We start from the raw sequence: 18,759 nt of genomic DNA on the forward strand, positions 1-18,759 counted from the left end.
AGCCCCCACAGTTTGCTTTTGCCAAGGCAGGCCTGTGTGTGCTGGTCTAGGGGGTGCCCAGATGCCTGGCCATGAGTCAAGGCTGTGGGGCGAGTCTAGGGGTGTGGCTCGACTGACCTATGGGAGCTGAAATTGCTGAGGGAAGCTGGGTTTTGGAGCAGGAGAGGCTTGTGGAGAGCAGCCGAAGAAAGGTTTGTCTACACTGGTCAGCAATTGTATCCAGGTGAACTGCTGAGAAGGCAGCTATGGTCACCACTCTACCACCAATGCTCCTGGGGCCGTTCTGCCTCCTGCTCCTCCACTTCCCAGCCTGGCCGGCCTCCTCCTGCCAGGCCTCTGCCCACACAGACAACCTCAAGCTACTTGGCACTGGGTGTTTTCTGAGTGTGTGAGATGTTGGCTAGGGAACCTCAAGCTGCACTAGATGACTAGGGGAGCTCAGCATCAGGGGCTGCCAAGGGTGGGAGCAGGACACTGGAAAATGGGAACTGTGCTCGGGGCATGGACTCTGCAGAGACCTATGGTATGGCCCAGGGTTTGAGGGATCTTAAGACATGGGTCTGTATCCAGCACTGATTTCCAGCCCTAAGCAGCTGGAGGGAAAGAAAAGGGCCCACTCTCTTGTTCATGCCTGTATGAGGGCTGGTGGTGCTTCTGTGGGTGCCTCTTGCATCTGCAGCCATACGTGTGTCCCATGTGCATGTACTACACAAGTGTCTGTGTGTTTGTGTGTATGTACCTGTGGTGGTATACGCACAGACAAACACCCATCCAGCTGCTCACCCCATTCCCCACCTTCACTGAAAACTGGATGAGAAAGCTCATAGGTCAAGGTAAACACAAGGACATGGCTTAGCAGAAGCTGTTGTGGGCCAACCTGACTTGCCTTGGGATGAAATAACCTTTTGCCTGTAAAAATGGATTCATGTAGTGAGAAACAAAACCACAAACATACAAAGAATGCCTTTCCTCTCCCCTGTCCCACACTCTACTTTACTCCTTCACACCAGAATCCTTTAGTTACCCAAGTGGGATGCGTCTTCCCTCTGCTCTTTCTCTCTCTTTCTGTTCCTTCCTCCTCTGACCACAGCACACCTTCCCCTACATACATGGAGGGCACCATTTTCATTCAGCTGCCATTTTCTTATTAGACATCACAACCAAGATGTTTCCCTACTGCTCAGTGACTGGCTGAAAGCCATTTCTTGACCCCCTCATGCCCATCTGTTCTCAGGCAGACCTGCGGTTGTCTGTCAACACCAGCCAACCCTACTTGTGTACCCAGATGCACATCAGGCCAGAAAGCACCCTCAGGGAAGAGAAAACTTTTGGCGGTGTCATTCCCCATGGGTTCTCATATTGCTTTGTGATTGCCTGATGACCGCTTTTGACACTGTCATGCCCGCATGTTCTCAGATCTCCCTCTGATGGGCTGTCTGCTTCCTTTGGACCAAGAAGTGTTTGAGTATAAAAAGATAGACCATGCAGTGGTAGCTACTGTGGAATGAAGACAAGCACCTAGCACAAGCGGTATTCCTGGGGATGGCCCATCGCCTGCAGAGCCAGAGGTGACCTCACAGTCAACACCCAAGCTGTCTTATGGCTTCTGGCCTATCAGGTACTCTGGTATCAGGGAGCTCCCTTGCTGATACTCATGCCATGTTCCTGTTGCCTGGCCATGGAAACACTCAGATAAGGAGGACTTCTGGAAGAGGATGCGCTTGAATGTAATTGAAGGGTCATTGCAATTGCAAGGTGATGGCCTGGAAAGGGAAGGACCTGCAGCTCCATCACAGATGCTGCCCGTGCCTGAAACTTCGCAGATGGGTCAGTGTTGTGGAGGCAGCTGGAAACAGCTGTGTCTGGCACAGGGCAGACCCTTAGCTCTTCTCACAGAGGCAAACCTGAAGTATCCCCTCTCCCCTCCACACCAACACCTAGCCAAAGGAAGACAATGCAGTGCCCATTGGGAATACCTGCTCAACCCTGCTCCTGGATGGACCTGCGGGTGGGCACAGCAGCAAACACACTAGGACGAAGAAAGTCCCCAGGTGTTCAAGTGGATCACAGTGGTGTTTCCCAAAGTAGTAACAACCTTGTGCTCCTTTCTAGCTTCAGATTCCTGGACATCCTTGTTTGCGACTGGGAAGTTGTGACTGAGATTTGTGATGGGAAGGGAGAAACATACCTGTGTCCCCAGGACAGCCACTTCCACACCCACTCATCTGCCTTGCTGAGGGACACTTTGGGAGTGCTGTCTCCTAAGAAGGCAAAGGAGAAAGAAGGTGTCAGTGGCAGAGAGAAGGAACTGAGGGAGCAGGAGGGCCATGGCCATGGGTGCCCAGATTGCTAAAGAAGTGTGGATTAAAACTTACTGGGAGAGGCAGCAGCTGTCAGGAGCATAGAAAAAAGCAATTAGCAGAGGATGGTTTTGATCCATTGACCTCTGGGTTATGGGCCCGGCATGCTTCCACTGCACTACTCTGCTCCACCCAGTATTCCAGCTGGGACCTCCTACAGCTTGACGCTCCCTGGTACTGCCAGCACTCATGCCTCCTTCCCTTCCTCTATCCCATGCCCTTGCCCAGGCTGCATAAATGTCTCCCTGGAAACCTCACTGGCAGTGGGCCTGGGAAGGGAAGCGCAAGGCTCTTCTCTTGCCCTTCTCCCCACATCTCCTGTCCATGACCCTGGATGGGGAGTTTCTCTTTGACCACCTGAGCTGGCTCTGGAGGAGTTGAAGGAAACCCCGGAGCAACAGGGCAGCCTTGTTGCTTTGCAGGATGGAGAGGACCTTCTCCCCAATGAGCTCATGAGGTCTGTAACCCTGCCCTGAAATCAAGCTTCCAGGGTGCTGCAGGGCTTTGCCCGGCACAAACATCTGTTCTTCGCCGGCCAAGGAGGGAGACAGGGATGCTTAGCATGGAATCGCCAAGGGAATTATTCTCCTGTTTTAACAGTGCACATAGTGTTGCCCTAGCCTAATGCATGGAGGACACTAATATAGAGGAAAGAATTGTTTATATATGTTTACAATACAGTTTTGTCAACCAATCAAATTACTCATGTTAAGGGGTGGGCTAATAATTTACTATTGGAGATGCAAGAAGTATGTTCTTCTCCCAGGAGCCGGTGTGGACAAATGGTCAGTGTTAAACTTTATTGTTCTAATCCGATGTCCCATGCAGGTGTACATGTTTTATACTACAATCATGCCTATTGCTGTTATGACTGTGGTTATATACCTGTCTTTGTTTTGAAAGAGAAATCTCCTGTTGTTTTTTCATCTGCATGGGGTGTTGTCAGTCAGTAAGAGCCAGTTTAATTTGGGCCTTCAGGTCCCTTTTAACCTGAGGTAAAAGATCTTAGTCCTAGGCAGTGTTTGTTCTTGTAAGGAAGTAGTATAGCCTTGTCCTGTCCGTGCTGTGCTGCGCTCCCCCAGATCTCCTGGCTTGTCCTCCTCCTGGCGCAGCCCTGCCCTTGCTGCTCCCCAATAGTTAAGGGCTGCCCCCTCCACCAGGTAGGGTGTCAAAGAGACAGAGAAACCCCTCCTCTCCACTGCTGAGGGTGGAGGTGGCTCCCATTCAGCCCAGGGCAGGGCAGTCCCATCAGACTGGGTGGTGACCAGTCTTAAATGCTGCCAGGTGTCTCTGGAAGGCTCTGGGCAGGTTAAGCTGGTAGAGCCTGTTGGTGAGGGTGAGGAATGAGGTGGCAGTGTTGAGGCCTGCATGTTTGGGCTTGTGTTTGCTGGTTCCCTATGCCATTCAAAGGCCAGAGCATGCAGCAACCAGGCAGAGGAGAGAAAAGCAAAAACTTTCTCTTTCTCCAGGCTCTCTCTGCATGTGGCCCTTAGGATTTCCCATTTCCTCAAGACATTGCACCACCCAGGCAGGGTACCAGCACTTCCTCCTCTGCTGCTGCTCTGTTGGGAGCAGCTGGGTACATGACCAAAACAAGCCCTCTGCTAAGCCTCTGGCTCTTTTCTATCCACCCATCAGGGTCTGTGATGGCAGGGGATGGTCTCTGATACAAGGAAATGATCACCTGCTTTGCAACTTATTTACTTATAGCAACTTATAATGATTTCTGAATATTGCTTAATAATCCTGCTTGCCCTGACTGTTCTCTGGAAGCTTACCAAGGGATACTGTGTTCATCAAAACAAAGCAGTTTTCTGTGGAAACTTACCAAGAATTACTACGTTTGGCAAAAATAAGAGACATGTCCTTGGAAAGCAGATGTACTCTAGCAAGTTTATGGATAGATAGCCATAGATGGGCGGTAGAAATTAATAGACTGGTGCTTTTAGATAAGATAGAATGAGTAAACTGGCTGAAAACACTCTTGTTATTCAAGAGAATTTGCGCATGCTCCGGGGAAAAGTACAAGGTGAGAAAGACTACAACCCTTTCTCCAAAAGACCCCTGACCAGGAGGCAATGTGCAGGTGCAAAGAGAACATAAACTGCTGACACCAGCCTTTTGAACTAACCCAGCCTTACTTATGCATTGCCGCAATTAGCCTGCCTCTTTAAACCTGCCTCTCCACGTGTTAGTGGCGCTCAGATCGCAGACTAATGCTGCAGGAGGTTAAGACCTTCACGGGGACATCAGCACAGACACCAATGTGGTGGATACAAAATGTCCGTTTATTAAACTGTGTATCTTACCTACATACATTCACTAAGTACCTCCTTCGTGGGTGTGCCCTTAACATTACAAGCCTATCCATCACCTTACCTCGTAACAAGGGAGAGCTACAGCTATTCCTCCCGTACATCGCGAGATCTTCCGAATGCCACTCCCTACAATGCATATGTATGTTTGTGTTATGTAATCCAATTAATACGTATATCCACACTCTATAAGTTTTTGGTAAAATGTGCTGTTGGGGTGCAAGCTTTGTGGGGAAATCCCCTTGCACCCTGGCGCCGGAGTAAACATACCTGCTTTATAACTCTATTCCAGTTGTAGAGTCTGTTTTCTGCAAGTCATCTCCTGATGCCACAGTCACCACTATGTCTTCTTTTGCACTTTGAAGTCTTTCCCAGAAGAGGAGGAGACAGGAAAGACCCACCCCTTGATACAGCGAAATGATCACCTGCTGTGCAACTTATAGTCACTTATAGCAACTTATAATGATTTCTGAATACTGCTTAATAATCCTGCTTGCCCTGACTGTTCTGTGAAACTTACCAAGAACTACTGTGTTCGTCAAAAACAAGAGACATGTCCTTGGGAAGCAGATGTGTTCTAACAAGCTGAGTCTTTGCAGAGTACAGCTAGCCATGTATGGACAGGAGAAACTAGTATGCTAGTGCTTTTAGATAAGATAGAGGGAGTAAACCAGCTGGGACCACCCTTGTTGTTCAAGAAATTATTTAGGAGCATCTGTGCATGCTCTGAGGAACAGGGTGAAAAGTACAAGATGACGAAGACTGTGAGCCTTCCTTCAGAAGACTCCCAAGGACCACCACCAGAAGGCAACGCGCAGGTGTAAAGATAACATAAACTGCTGATGCAAGATTTTTGAACTAACTCCACCTTATTAATACATATATATTTTGTGTCTCTATGAATATGTATATCTACACTCTATAAATTTCTGGTAAAATGTGCTGTTGGGGTGCAAGCTTTGTGGAGAAATCCCCTTGCACCCCAGCGCCGGAATAAACATACCTGCTTTATAACTCTCTCCGAGTTCCAGAGTTTGTTCCTGTGCATCACCCTCATCATCTCATCCTTAAACTAAATTTGGGAGAGCCCCCTGGCAAAGATTGTCAATGTGTGAGAGGTCTGGGGATGGGCAGGCAGAATATCCCGGTTTTATGATGTGTCTTCGTCATTAGCAATGAGGTCCATGTATGCAAAGAAGGACCTCCTGTAACTCATAGTTGATTCTAGCCCCTTCTCTTCTTCCCACTAGCCTGCTACCCCACACCAGTCCGTCTTTCTGAGACCTAAAGTGAGGAGCACTTTGTGAGATCTGGCAATCTGAGATCCATAAGGTGACTTCCCTTCATCTTTAGCACTGTAGACTATGTTGTTCTCGCTCTCTTTGGATCTTAGCTGCTGTAGTTTCAGCTGTAGGGAACACAGATGGTGGGGTTGTTCTGGTTGGGATGTCAGCTAAGATCTGTCTTTTTAATTCTGCTGAAGAACCATCAACAGCTCATACTCAACAATGGTCTATTCTCTTCTGCCAGCATGCCTACCTCATAAATGGGTGCAGGATTTCTCATTCATCCAGGAATTTTGGGGGGGGAGTGTGGGGGGAGAACAATTGCTGTAGGAAAGGGGGATTTTTCTGTCTTCATGGACACCAGGTACACAGCTTGGAGTTGAGGGCTATGGCTGCGGTGTAGGGCCAACTGCAGGCAGCCAAAAAGGAGACTGCAGCACCCCGTAGTTGGCAGGATTCGAACCTGCGCGGGGAAACCCCAATGGATTTCTAGTCCATCGCCTTGACCACTCGGCCACAACTACCTGCTCCAGCCCTCTCTGCCCTGCTGATCACATGCCCTGTGCACTGACACCCGGCTCCCTGGGAGATTCAGGGCAATGCTCCAGTTGAACATTTGCAGCTGGGACCTGCACTGAGCATGACGGGCACCTGGTGCCAGACTTCCAGAGGCCTTGAGAGGCAGGAGCCCAGGGGCTACAGCTGCAGCTCCCAGAGCTTTGTCGTCAGCTGGCCACCTGCGACATGCTGCCCCAGGGGGATGGTTTCACTCCCCAGATGGCATCTCTGCTGCTTCCAGGGGAGAAGGGAAGGCAGCTGTATGGAGACAACCAGGCATGATGGCAGTTGTGGGGTGGGCTATTAGTCCCCACTTTGCTTCTCAAACTTATCTGAGGGGCAAAGTGAGAATAAATGGGAGGTGTGGATGACTTGGAGGGAGACAAGAGACAGCTTCTGTTGGTGGAATAGATTTGTCTAGATCTTTTTGCCAGCTCTGGCAAGCATTGTGCAATGCCTGAGCATGGACCAAAATACCAAACGACCTGCAAAACTGATCACTCTCCATCACTAGATGAAAATAGCTCTGATTCCCTTTTGGCTCTGCAGCAGTACTATTATGGCAAATGGCACTGAGCAGTTGGTTCCCTGCTGGACATCCTCCTTCTGAACAGAGAAGCACCGGTGGATGATGTGGCAGTTGGAGGCCGACTAGGGCACAGTGATCATGAAATGATAGAGTTCTCTATTCTTAGAGAGGCCAGGCGAGGGAGCAGCAGAACTGACATCCTGGATTTCCAAAGGGCTGACTTTGTCTTGTTTAGGCAACTGCTTCACAGAATCCCTTGTCCTGAAGGGTATAGGGGTCCAGGAAGGCTGGACACTCTTTAAGAAGGAGGTCTTAATGGCTCAGGAGCAGGCTGTCCCCAGGTGCTCTAAGAGAAGTCAGCGGCAGACAAGACCACCCTGGCTGAACAGGGAGCTTTGCCTGCAAATCAGGGAGAAAAGGAGAGTTTACAGCCTTTAGAAGAAGGGGCTAGCAACTCACAGTGATTACAAAGAGGCTGTGAGGCTATGCAGGGTGGAAATCAGGACGTCTAATGCCCAGCTGGAAATTACCCTGGCTTCAGCAATCAAGGATAACAAGAAATGTTTCTGTAAGTATGTCAACAACAAAAGAAAGACCAGGGAGAGTCTCCATCCCCTGCTAGATGAAGGAGGAAACATAGTGATGAGTGATGAGGAAAAGGCTGAGGTGCTTAATGCCTTCTTCGCCTCAGTCTTTAATAAGAAGACCAGTTGTACTGAGGCAATCCAGCCTCCTCAGCCAGAAGACAGAGGCTGGGAGAACGACCCCCCTGCAATCCAGGAGACAGTCAGTGACCTACTGCACCACATAGACACACACAAGTCTATGGGACCAGATGGGATACACCCAAGGGTGCTGAAGGAGCTGGCTGGGGTGCTCGCCAAGCCACTTTCCATCCTTTCCCAGCAGTCCTGGCTGACCGGGGATGTCCCAACAGATTGGAAATTGGCCAATGTGATGCCCATAGATAAGAAGGGTTGGAAAGATGATCCAGGAAATTACAGGCCTGTCAGCTTGACATCAGTGCCCAGGAAGCTGATGGAGCAGCTCATCCTGAGTACCGTCATACAACACGTGCAGAACAACCAGATGATCAGGCCCAGTCAGCATGGGTTTATGAAAGGCAGGTCCTGCTTGAGAAACTTGATCTCCTTCTACAACAGGACAACCTGCTTATTGGATGAGGGAAAGGCTGTGGACGTTGTCTACCTTGACTTTAGTAAGGCCTTTGACACCGTTTCCCACAATATTCTCCATCATGAGTGTCCAGCTGTGCTGCACAAAGTCTTTAATGAGAAGGAGGAAATGCACTGGCCCAGAACAGAAACCAAGAAACACATCTCCAGGGTTCAGGGAGACACAGAGAATGGCCCATTTCCCAAGGACAAGCTCCACACAAAGCACTTGTTTTTTCCCATTCTGCTCTACCTGGTGGCTATGCCAACTCACCCAGAACAATACCTAATTCCGGCACCCACCCCACAGCAGCAGGAGGTTCAGCAACACAGAAGAGAATGAGCCTGAGAGGGGGTTCTTTCAAGCAGAAGGGGATCAATGGGGCTCAGCTGCAGGGAGGTCTGCCTACCAGAATTTGCACCTGCAGCAGATGGTCTCTAACCAAGTGCACCCAGTGCCATCTTTAACATGACTATGTTGGTTCCAGACATTACGGTATGATCAGGCTTTCCACAGGTGCTTTAAACCCACTGTGCTCGGTCCTATCCCTACGTGGGTCAGCACTCCTGCGCTGCACAACTTGGAGAGCATGATGAGTGCCGTGAGAGCTGTAGGCACACTGTGTGTTTCTAAGAGGTGATTTCTGAGACACATGTTCAACCCAGTTTGTTTGTGCTGGGATAATTACATCAATCTTCCTCCCTGCTCTTGTACCGGGAAATGCAGCAGAAGGTCCTGTTGGCATCAGCAGGCAGTTAGGCACATCTCTACTGCAGTCCTTCCAATCCAGCCTTAATGCAGGATGTCACGCTGTTGTGTGTGTTAGCAAGATCACCTGCAGGCCCTTTCTCCACATGGAGCTAGAAATGGAGGTGGAGGGCAGCAAAGTGTATCTGCAGAGAGAGCTGAGGAAATGATTGACAGGCTGATCTTCGGGTCTGTGTTTCCTGCCTGCTCTGTGTTTCAGGTTTGCCTCCCTCACCGAGAGATGTCTTGCTGCAGACCCTGTCCCCCACGCCCCTGTGGTGCCTCTGGCCCAACCCCACTGGCAAGCAGCTGCACTGAGCCCTGTGTCGCCCGCTGTGCTGACTCGACGGTGTTCATCGAGGCCTCCCCGGTGGTGGTGACCCTGCCGGGCCCCATCCTCACCTCTTTCCCCCAGAGCACAGCTGTGGGATCCTCTCTGTCGGCTGCTGTTGGGAGCTCCCTCAGCTCCGGGGGGGTTCCCATCTCTTCTGGGTCAGGGCTGTGTCTGCCTCCCCCCCGCTGCAGTATGAACTGCTGAATGCGGCAGGTCATCCCCTTTGGAGCAGGCTGGAAGACAAGGACCCTTCAGCAGCAGGATCATGGCCATGGCTTGCAGACGGTCTGGGTGTGCTCACCTCACCTGGCAGGAGGGACCTGTCTCCACTTCTCCTCACTGCACAGCAGGCCTCGTCATGTCTCCTCTGGCTCTGCTTTGCTTTTGAAGTCAGGTTTATGCCTCCTTTCCCTTTGGTGGTGCACCTTGCTACTCATAGGTGTTTTGGACAAAAATAACACATAAGCTTCTCAGTAAGAAAGCAAGGCTGCCTACATCCAAGCATGCAGTCAAGCACAATGCTAGATCCAGCGTCTCTGGTCTCACGAATGATGTATTTCTCTTCTCAATGCTGTGCCACCAAAACCTCTCAGCACCCCTTGTGCTCGAGGTACATGAACTCTGGAGCAGGTAGAAGTATTCCCCTAACTGAATGCTGTTGCTTCTGCCTTCTCTCTTGGTCTAATCTGCTCCCAGCAGCAAGCAGAAAGACTTCTGCAAGATTTCCTTCCTCTGCAGGAGACCTGGACATCTGCATGCCAAGTGCCCGTATGAGGACTCCATGGGTGCCCTTCTGTGGCCCATTCCCACTTCTGCACATCTAGGGACTCTGTCAGCCCTGTCAAAGGGACACTGAGGTGATCAAGGACTTGGTTCAGCTGCCATATAAGAACAGGCTGGGAGAGCTGGGGTTGGTTAGCCTGGGGAAGGGAATGCTGAGGTGGCATCTTATGCATCTTTTCACACACTTGGGATGGAAGGGTGGAGAGGTGGATTAAAGAATAGAGAGCCATCCTCTTGTCAGTGGTGCCCAGTGGGCAAGAAGTGATTGACAGAGGTGCAAGTACAAGAAAAGCCACACACAGTAACCCTGTTTTACTGTGAGTGTGGTCAAAGACCAGTGTCCCAATTGGTCAAATGTGAATGTTAATACAGACCTTTTGGTAGGTCCTCTCAGCTGCTGTTCGCAAACGCCGTGTGAAAAAGAGCCATTGCAATTCTCGCTTTCATTGGTGGTGTGGGAATAAATGCCAGGGGAAGTATATGGAGTGGAAAGGAGGAAAGCACTGGCTTTTAGCTCTGGATGTAGACAGTGTGACTGCCAGATGAGGTTAGGGTGGTGTCACGGTCCACTCAGTGGACTCGTGATGGTTTGTTTACTACGATCTAAAAGTGCAAAATTAAGGCGACCAACACGAAAGGGGATTGCATCAAACAGTGAAACTTTATTGTGTTGCCTGTGAAGCGGCACACGATAGTTATAAATGGGTGAAAGAAAGGGGAAAAGTAAAGTTAAGTTTAGAGAGAAGAGAAGGAGAGGTTATAGCTACCACCGCTGATCTCAAGACATCCCGGGTCCAGCCAGCGCTCCGTCGTCCGTCATCGTGATCCTTGGTGGGGAAACTTCAAATTTTCATTGTCCAGAAGTCAGCTTTTATGCTTAGTGACACACCTTACTCCTCCTCTGCCTCAGGGATCTCCACCCTTCTCGAGCGAGGCTGCTATGCATGCACGAGAGGAGTGTCCAAGGCGTGGTTGTTCTTAGAGGTGGGTAGCCTTCAACCAGCAGGTGTGTTTTGGTATTATAATGAAGCGAAGTTTGTCTAAAGTTCATGATTTATTCATAGATGTTATGGCAACAGTTGTGATCCATCTTTTTTGACAGTAGCTATGCGGTCATCTCTAACAGCTCTGGTTAGGCTCAGGTACCGAACAACAGCACAGCACTCTTTGTACCACACGGTTCAGTATTCAGGAGGCTTTGCACCACATTCCACTCCTGGGATTGGCAACTGTATACCAAACAGGCCGTTGTTGGCTACCTTACTGTCCGTCCCTGATGATAATGTTGAGATAATGCTGATCTTCTGACCTACTCTTACAGGTGGGCATTTCAGTAGGGAACTGAGCATGCACAGTCATGATTCCCCTCTTTGTAACTCCACCTACTGGTAACACTGCTGATGACAGAGTGGGAGTCTGTAAATACTGTGCTAACACAAACTCCACATAAAACCCCACTGCCCAGAATGTTTTTGGATTATCAACACAGCAAAGAACATGGCTTTTTTTCCTTTAAGCAACCCTGGAATGAGAGACTTGAGAAGCTTTGTGCACCGTGGGCTCAGAGGCCATAAGCTGCAAGAGTGATGAGGGTGTCTCAGTTTTTAGTTACCAGGAACACTGTTACATCAATTTCCACTAATCTTCAGGAAGTCTCTGCAGTGCTGGAGCCTGGAGAGGGTAGGTCAGTGTCTCCAGGGTGATTTCAGCTCAGACAAACAGGTCTTTGAGCCATTATATAAAGAACAAGCCTCATACCACAACACATCCAGATTGCACTTGGCCTCAGTGTTTCTTGATGACACCCTAGGCATTATGGCTCTTAATTTGTACCTGGCAATGACAGCATGCTTGTCCTGCTAGTTGCAGCTAGCACCACCAGCAGTTCCAGGACAAAAAGGCCTCTCTCCTGGCTCCTGTAACAGGATCACTGTCAGAAGCATAGCCTGGAGCCCTCCCAGCAGACAGAAAGCACTGGTCTCAGCTGGTCTCAAGTCTGCAGAGAGGCGAGGGAAGCAACTTCAACCCCAGGGGAAATATGGGTTGTATTTGAGCTGCAGAGGTTACATGCAGAAGATGTGAAGGCACCAGTCCTGGAGCCAGGCTGAAGAGCCGTTTGCCAGCATTGGCCAGGAATCATGAAGACGGGTCAACTGCTTGGAAGGCAGCTGTGCTCAGCACTATTCCACCAGCACACCTGTGGGCAGCGTTGCCTCCTGCTCCTCCACTTCAGAGCCTGGACGGCCTCCTGCTCCTCCACTTCACAGACTGGCCGGCTTCCTCCCTCCAGCCGCCTGCACACACCGTTCCTCAAGCCGCTTCTCGTGCTCGCCATCTCCACTGCAACCACCTCCCACCCTTGCCCTGCATGCAGACAGGCACTGCCACATGTACCACCTCCATACCATCTACTCAGCACCACTCTCTTCCTCCAGAGCCAAAAGGGAATCAGAGCTATTTTCATCTAGTGATGGAAATGATCGGTTTTGCAGGCCGTTTGGTATTTTGGTCCATGTTCAAGCATTGTACAGTGCTTGCCAGAGCTGGCAAAAAGATCCAGGCAAACCTATTCCACCAACACAAGCTGTCTCTTGTCTCCCTCCAAGTCATCCACACCTCCCATTTATTCTCATTTAGCACACTTTTCCTCAACTAGGCTTTCCATAGATCTGTCCCACTCTCGCAAACCGTCCCCCCTACACACCAAGAACGTGCACAGCAGTCGTGGTCTTTGATCAAGGTTTGACCCCACCCTGCGTCTCCGTGAGGCTGGAGGTGCTGCCGGGAGGTCACCATCTTCCCTGCAGCAATGTCCCCACCCTACTGCTCTCAGCAGGCTTGGAGTCCTCCTCAGATAAGTTTGAGAAGCAAAGGAAGGGCTAATAGCCCACCCCACAATTACCACACATCTCCACACAGCTGCCTTCCCTTCTCCCCTGGAAGCAGCAGAGATGCCATCTGGGGAGTGAAACCATCCCCCTGGGGCAGCATGTCGCAGGTGGCCAGCTGACGACAAAGCTCTGGGAGCTGCAGCTGTAGCCCCTGGGCTCCTGCCTCTCAAGGCCTCTGGAAGTCTGGCACCAGGTGCCCGTCATGCTCAGTGCAGGTCCCAGCTGCAAATGTTCAACTGGAGCATTGCCCTGAATCTCCCAGGGAGCCGGGTGTCAGTGCACAGGGCATGTGATCAGCAGGGCAGAGAGGGCTGGAGCAGGTAGTTGTGGCCGAGTGGTCAAGGCGATGGACTAGAAATCCATTGGGGTTTCCCCGCGCAGGTTCGAATCCTGCCAACTACGGGGTGCTGCAGTCTCCTTTTTGGCTGCCTGCAGTTGGCCCTACACTGCAGCCATGGGATTCCAGCTACCTACACTGAGCACCCCTGTGCCTACCATGCTGGTTCTTGCCTCCCTCCAGGAATGTCTGCATGGATGGGAATTTCTTCTATTTACAAGACAAGCAAGTTCAATGAAGACAAAGGGGGGCAGTAAGAGGTCCACTCTTCTTAGTTCTTGAACAGAACTTAAGAACCTGACCTTTACCACACATCCCAAGCAGCACATCCCCACCAGCTTCTCTTCCCTACACCTAAAACTACAGCTGCTCTGGTGGGTTGATCTTGGCTGGCTGCCAGGTGCCCACCAGGCTGCTCTGTCACTCCCCCTCCTCCACTGGATAGGGGGAGCGAAAATATAACAAAAAGTTTGTGGGTCGAGATAAGGACAGGAAGGACATTCACCACTTAAGACCACGGGAAAAACAGACTCCACCTGGGGAAATAAATGTAATTTACTACCAATCACACCAGAGTAGGATCATGAGAAATAAAAACAAATCTTAAAACACCTTCCCGCCACCCCTCCCTTCTTCCTGGGCTCAACTTCACTCCCGATTTCTCTACCTCCTCCTCCCGGGCAGCAGAGAAGGATATGGAGTGGGGGTTGTAGTCAGTTCATCACACGTTGTCTGTGCTTCTCCTTCCTCCTCACTTTCTTCCCCTGCTCCAGCATGGGGTCCTAGCTACAGGAGACAGCTCTCCATGAACTTATGCAGTGTGGGTCCTTCCCATGGGCTGCACTTCTTCATGAACTGCTTCAGCATGATACTTTTGCATGGAGTGCACTCCTTCAGGAACAGACTGCTCCAGTGTGGATCCTCCACAGGGTCGCAAGTCCTGCCAGAAATCTAGCTCCAGCATGGGCTCCTCTCTCCATGGGGTCACAGGTCCTGCCAGGAACCTGCTCGGGTGTGGACTTCCCACGGGGTCACAGCTTCCTTTGGGCACATCCACCTGCATCCACCTGTTCCACCTCCTCCACGGGCTGCAGGTGGACATCTGATCCACCATTAAACTCCATGGGCTAGAGGTGGAGATCTGCTCCAATGCGGACCTCCATGTTCTGCAGAAGGACAGCCTGCCTCACTATGGTCTTCACTACTGTCTGCAGGGGAATCTCTGCTCCTGTGCCTGAAGCACCTCCTCCCCCTCCTTCTTCACTGACCTTCATGTCTGCAGAGTTGTTTCACCACATAATCTCACTCCTCTCTTTCAACTGCTGTTGTGCAACAGCATTTCCTTAAATATGTTATCACAGAGGTGCTACCACTTATGCTGATTGGCTTAGATTTAGCCAGTGGCGGGTTGGTCTTGAAGCTGTCTGGCATTAGCTCATTCAGAAATTTGGGAAGCTTCTGGCAAATTCTCACAGAAGCCATAGACGCAACACCCCTGTTGCCAAAACTTTGCCATGAGAAACCAATACCACTGCTCATCTCCATAGAGAGCCTGTGACCATCATTGGTAACAAAGGGAAGACTCCTCATGGATCTGAGATCTTCTCTGTGGTCATGGGTATATTCTGCCTGACTTGTTTCCAGCCCTTGCACATATGGACACCTTTCCAGGGGAGATCTCCCAAATTTAGCTTAAGGATGAAATGATGAGGGCTGGGTCTATCCTGTCTCCTCCTCTTCTGGGAAAGACATGGAAGTGCAAAAGAGGACATGGTGGTGATTGTGGCATCAGCAGACCATCCTCTGCCATCACAGACCCTGATGGGTGGATAGAAAAGAGCCAGAGGCTTCCCAGCAGACTTGTTTCAGACACATACCCATCTGCTCCTGAAAAAACACAGCAGAGGAGGAAGTGCTGGCAGCCTGCCTGGGTGGTGCAGCATCCTGAGGAAATAGGAAACCCTGAGGGTCACATGCAAAGAGAGTCTGGAGAAAGAGGAGAGAAAAGCCCAGTGCTGGTGCATGCTCTGTTCCCTGCAGCCATGCCACTGAGGGTGGGAGAAGCATGCGAACATTGACACCTACATGCTAGTGTTCTCCATCTCGCTTTTGCTTTTGTGTCCTCTCTCTGGTTGCTGCATGCTCTGGCTTGTGGATGGGACAGGGAACCAGCAAACACAAGCCAAAACATGCAGGCCTCAGAATTGTTAACTCGTCCCTTACCAAGAGCCTCTACCAGCTTAACCTGCCCAAAGCCTACCAGGGACACCTGACAACATTTAAGACTGGCCGTCACCCAGTCCAATGGTTCAGCCCTGCCCTGGGCTGCATGGGAGCCACCTTCACACCCAGCAGTATTGGGCAGGACAGAAATGGCACCAGACATGGAGAGAAGGAATTTCTCTGTCTCCCTGGCACAATGCATGGTGGAGGAGGAAGCCCTTGGCTGTTGGGGAGCAGCAAGGGCAGGGCTGCGCCACGAGGCAGGACAAGCCAGGAGCTCTGGAGGAGCACAGCACAGCATGGGCGGGGCAAGGTCCTTGCTGCCAACGTGAAAGGCAGACCCTAACTGCTATAGAACTTGCTTAGAGGAATTAACACTGCCTGGGAATAAGAGCTTTTACCTCAACGTCAATGTGACCTGAACACCCAAACTAAACCAGCTCTTAGTGGCTGAGAACACGCCCTGCAGACAGTAGAAAAAGAGGAGATCTGTCTTTAAAAAAAATCCTCAGGTATATAACTACATCCATAACAGGAATGGACCTGAATCTGATATTAAAACCACTTTACCTACACAGGACATGGACTCAGAACAATGAAGATTAAGACCCCACTGACCATATGTCCACACCAGCTACCAAGGAGAAGCACATACTGCATAGCTTACCAATAGTAACTGATTAGCCCACCCCTTAACATGAGTAATTTGATTGGTTGACACAACTGTATTGTGAACATATATAAACCCTGCTTTACTCTACATTGGGATTCTCCAAGTATTAGTCTGGTGCACCGCTATGTGCACCCCTAAAATGGAATTAATTCCCTTGGCTATTGTATGCTAAGCATCCTTGTCTACCTTCCTGGCCAGAAAAGAACTGACTTTTACACCAGCTACAGTCCCACAGCATCCCAGAAGCTTGACTTCTGGGCAGGGTTAGAGCCCTCATGAGGTCATTGGAGAGCAGCTTCCCTCCACCCTGCAGAGCAAAAAGGCTGCCCCCTCACTCTGGGCTTCCCTTCCACTCCTCCAGAGCCAGCTCAGGTGGTCAAAGAGAAAGTCCCCACCCAGGGTTATGGACAGGAGATGTGGGGAAAAGGGCAAGGCAAGGCTTTTGCAATTCCTACCCCAGGCCTGCTGCCATTGAGGTTTCCAGGGAGACATTTATCCAGCCTGGAAAATGGCACAGGATAGAGGAAGGGAAGCAGGCATGACTGCTGGCTGTGCCATGGAACATCAAGCAGGGCTTGCTGCCTCTCCCAGCAAGTCTTAACCTGCACTGCTGCTGCTCTCTGGGCACCAATGGCCATGGTGCTCCTACTCCCTCAGTCCCTTCTCTCTGCCACTGACATCTTCTTTCTTTGCCTTCTTAGGAGCCAGCACTCCCAAAGTGTCCCTCAGCAAGGCAGATGTGTGTGCATGGTGCAGCAGGCAGAACTCCCCACACAAGGACGAGGCTGTCCTGGGGACACAGGTGTGTTTCTTCCTTACCATCATGAAGCTCAATCCCATCATGTCAGCTGCAACTAGGGATCTCCAGGAACTTGCAGGTGGGAAAGAGAACAAGGCTGCTGCTATTTTGGGAAACACCAGTGTGACTGACTTGAACACCTGGGGACTTTCTTTGTCCTAGTCTCTTTGCTGCCATGCCCACTTGCAGGTCCATCCAGGAGCAGGGCTGAGCAGGTCTTCCCAGTGGGCACTGCATTGTCTCCATGTGGCTAGGTGTTGGTGTGGAGGGGAGAGGAGGTGGTGCAGTGTGGCCTCTGTGGGAAGAGCTAAGGGGCTGCCTTGTGCCAGACACAGGTGGTTCCAGCTGCCTCCACAACACTGACCCATCTGTGAAGTTTGTGACATTTGGAGATCTTTGTATGTTTGTCTTTTTGTTTCTTACGATGCAAATCTCTTTTAATTAGCAATAAGTAATTTTTTTCTAAAGGCAAGTTGGGTTGGCCCACAGCAGCTTCTGCTAAGCCATGTCCTTGTGTTTATCTTGACCCATGAGCTTTCTCATCCAGTTTTCAGAGCCCTGCACCCCACTGAAAGTGGGGAAAGCAGTGAGTAGCTGGGTGTGTGTTTGGCTGTGCTTATACCACCACAGGTACATACACACAAACACACAGACACTAGTACATGCAGAGCTGGCACACATATGACTGCAGATGGGGAGGGGCACCATTACTAGCCCCTGGCAGCTCGAGTTTTCTTAGCTAACATCTCCCACACAGAGAAGCACACATATATCCCAGCAGCTTAAAGTAGCGGGGCTGGACAGTTTGTGGAGTGGAGGGGCAGAAGATAGGTCAGTTTTGAGGGGGAAGAGCGGCAGGTAGGAAAAATTGGGAAGTAGGAGGGAGGCCAGGCTCTGGTCTGAAGGAGCACAAACTGGGAATGCATTCAGATGCGTTGGTGGTATAGTGGTGAGCATAGCTGCCTTCCAAGCAGTTGACCCGGGTTCGATTCCTGGCCAACGCAGATAAACTTTTCCTCAGCTGGTCTCCACAAGTGCCTTGCCTTTCCTGCTCTAAAACCCCAGCTTTACTCAGTAATTTCAGATCCAATGGGGCAGTCAAGCCACTCCCTTAGACTCCTCACACAGTCTTGACTCATGGCCACTTCCTAGCCCAGTAGACACAGGCCTGCATTGGCAAAAGCAGTCTGTGGCAACTCTTTGGACCATTCAGAGATTCTCAGGGAGTGTTGAAGCACTGGAGCAGGTGCCCAGAGACATTTGGAATTGTCCATGGTTGGATTTCACATTCAAGTTTCAATGGGACTCTGGCACTGCTCTAGCTTTGGGGCTAGCTCTGTTTTGAGCAGGCATTTGAGCTAGTGACCTTCTGACGTGCCTTGCAGTCTAGCTCCTTCCATGAAGCCACAAGGCCCAGAGAGAGCTTTTCCTTCCTTCCTTCCTCTACACCATGGGCAGTAAGTGAGCCTCTTCCCCACAGGAACTGGAGCTCAGTCATTGCTCAGCACTTGGCACATCTCCTGTCCTTTCTCATGGATTCTCCAGCCCCTTTCCCACACACTGACTCTCTGAGACCAGCACATCATTGCCCCAGGGTTGGTGTGGCAGAGCCCCCCTTGCCCCAGCCTTCCTGGCCCCAAACATGGAAGAAGGAAGCACCTCTCTTGCCCTGGGTACTGTCCACAAGGCAGCACTGCAGGCCAAGTGTTTGTCATGCCATTTCCTGAGGCTCTGGAGGAAATGGAAGT

General features: G+C 50.7%; 3 non-coding genes across 3 annotated transcripts; 2 read left to right on the forward strand and 1 right to left on the reverse strand.

Annotated features, from left to right (window-relative positions):
* Positions 1 to 6,403: 6,403 nt before the first annotated feature.
* Positions 6,404 to 6,485, reverse strand: TRNAS-AGA (transfer RNA serine (anticodon AGA)). Its single transcript has one exon. It is a non-coding gene; the product is annotated as a tRNA-Ser (tRNA).
* Positions 6,486 to 13,299: 6,814 nt separating this feature from the next.
* On the forward strand, positions 13,300 to 13,381 carry TRNAS-AGA (transfer RNA serine (anticodon AGA)). The gene has a single exon. It is a non-coding gene; the product is annotated as a tRNA-Ser (tRNA).
* A 4,562-nt stretch (positions 13,382 to 17,943) lies between these two features.
* On the forward strand, positions 17,944 to 18,015 carry TRNAG-UCC (transfer RNA glycine (anticodon UCC)). Its single transcript has one exon. It is a non-coding gene; the product is annotated as a tRNA-Gly (tRNA).
* The last annotated feature ends 744 nt before the right edge of the window (positions 18,016 to 18,759 follow it).

This window comes from Strix uralensis, chromosome 11 (genome assembly GCF_047716275.1).
Source record: "Strix uralensis isolate ZFMK-TIS-50842 chromosome 11, bStrUra1, whole genome shotgun sequence".
Lineage (NCBI taxonomy): Eukaryota > Metazoa > Chordata > Aves > Strigiformes > Strigidae > Strix > Strix uralensis.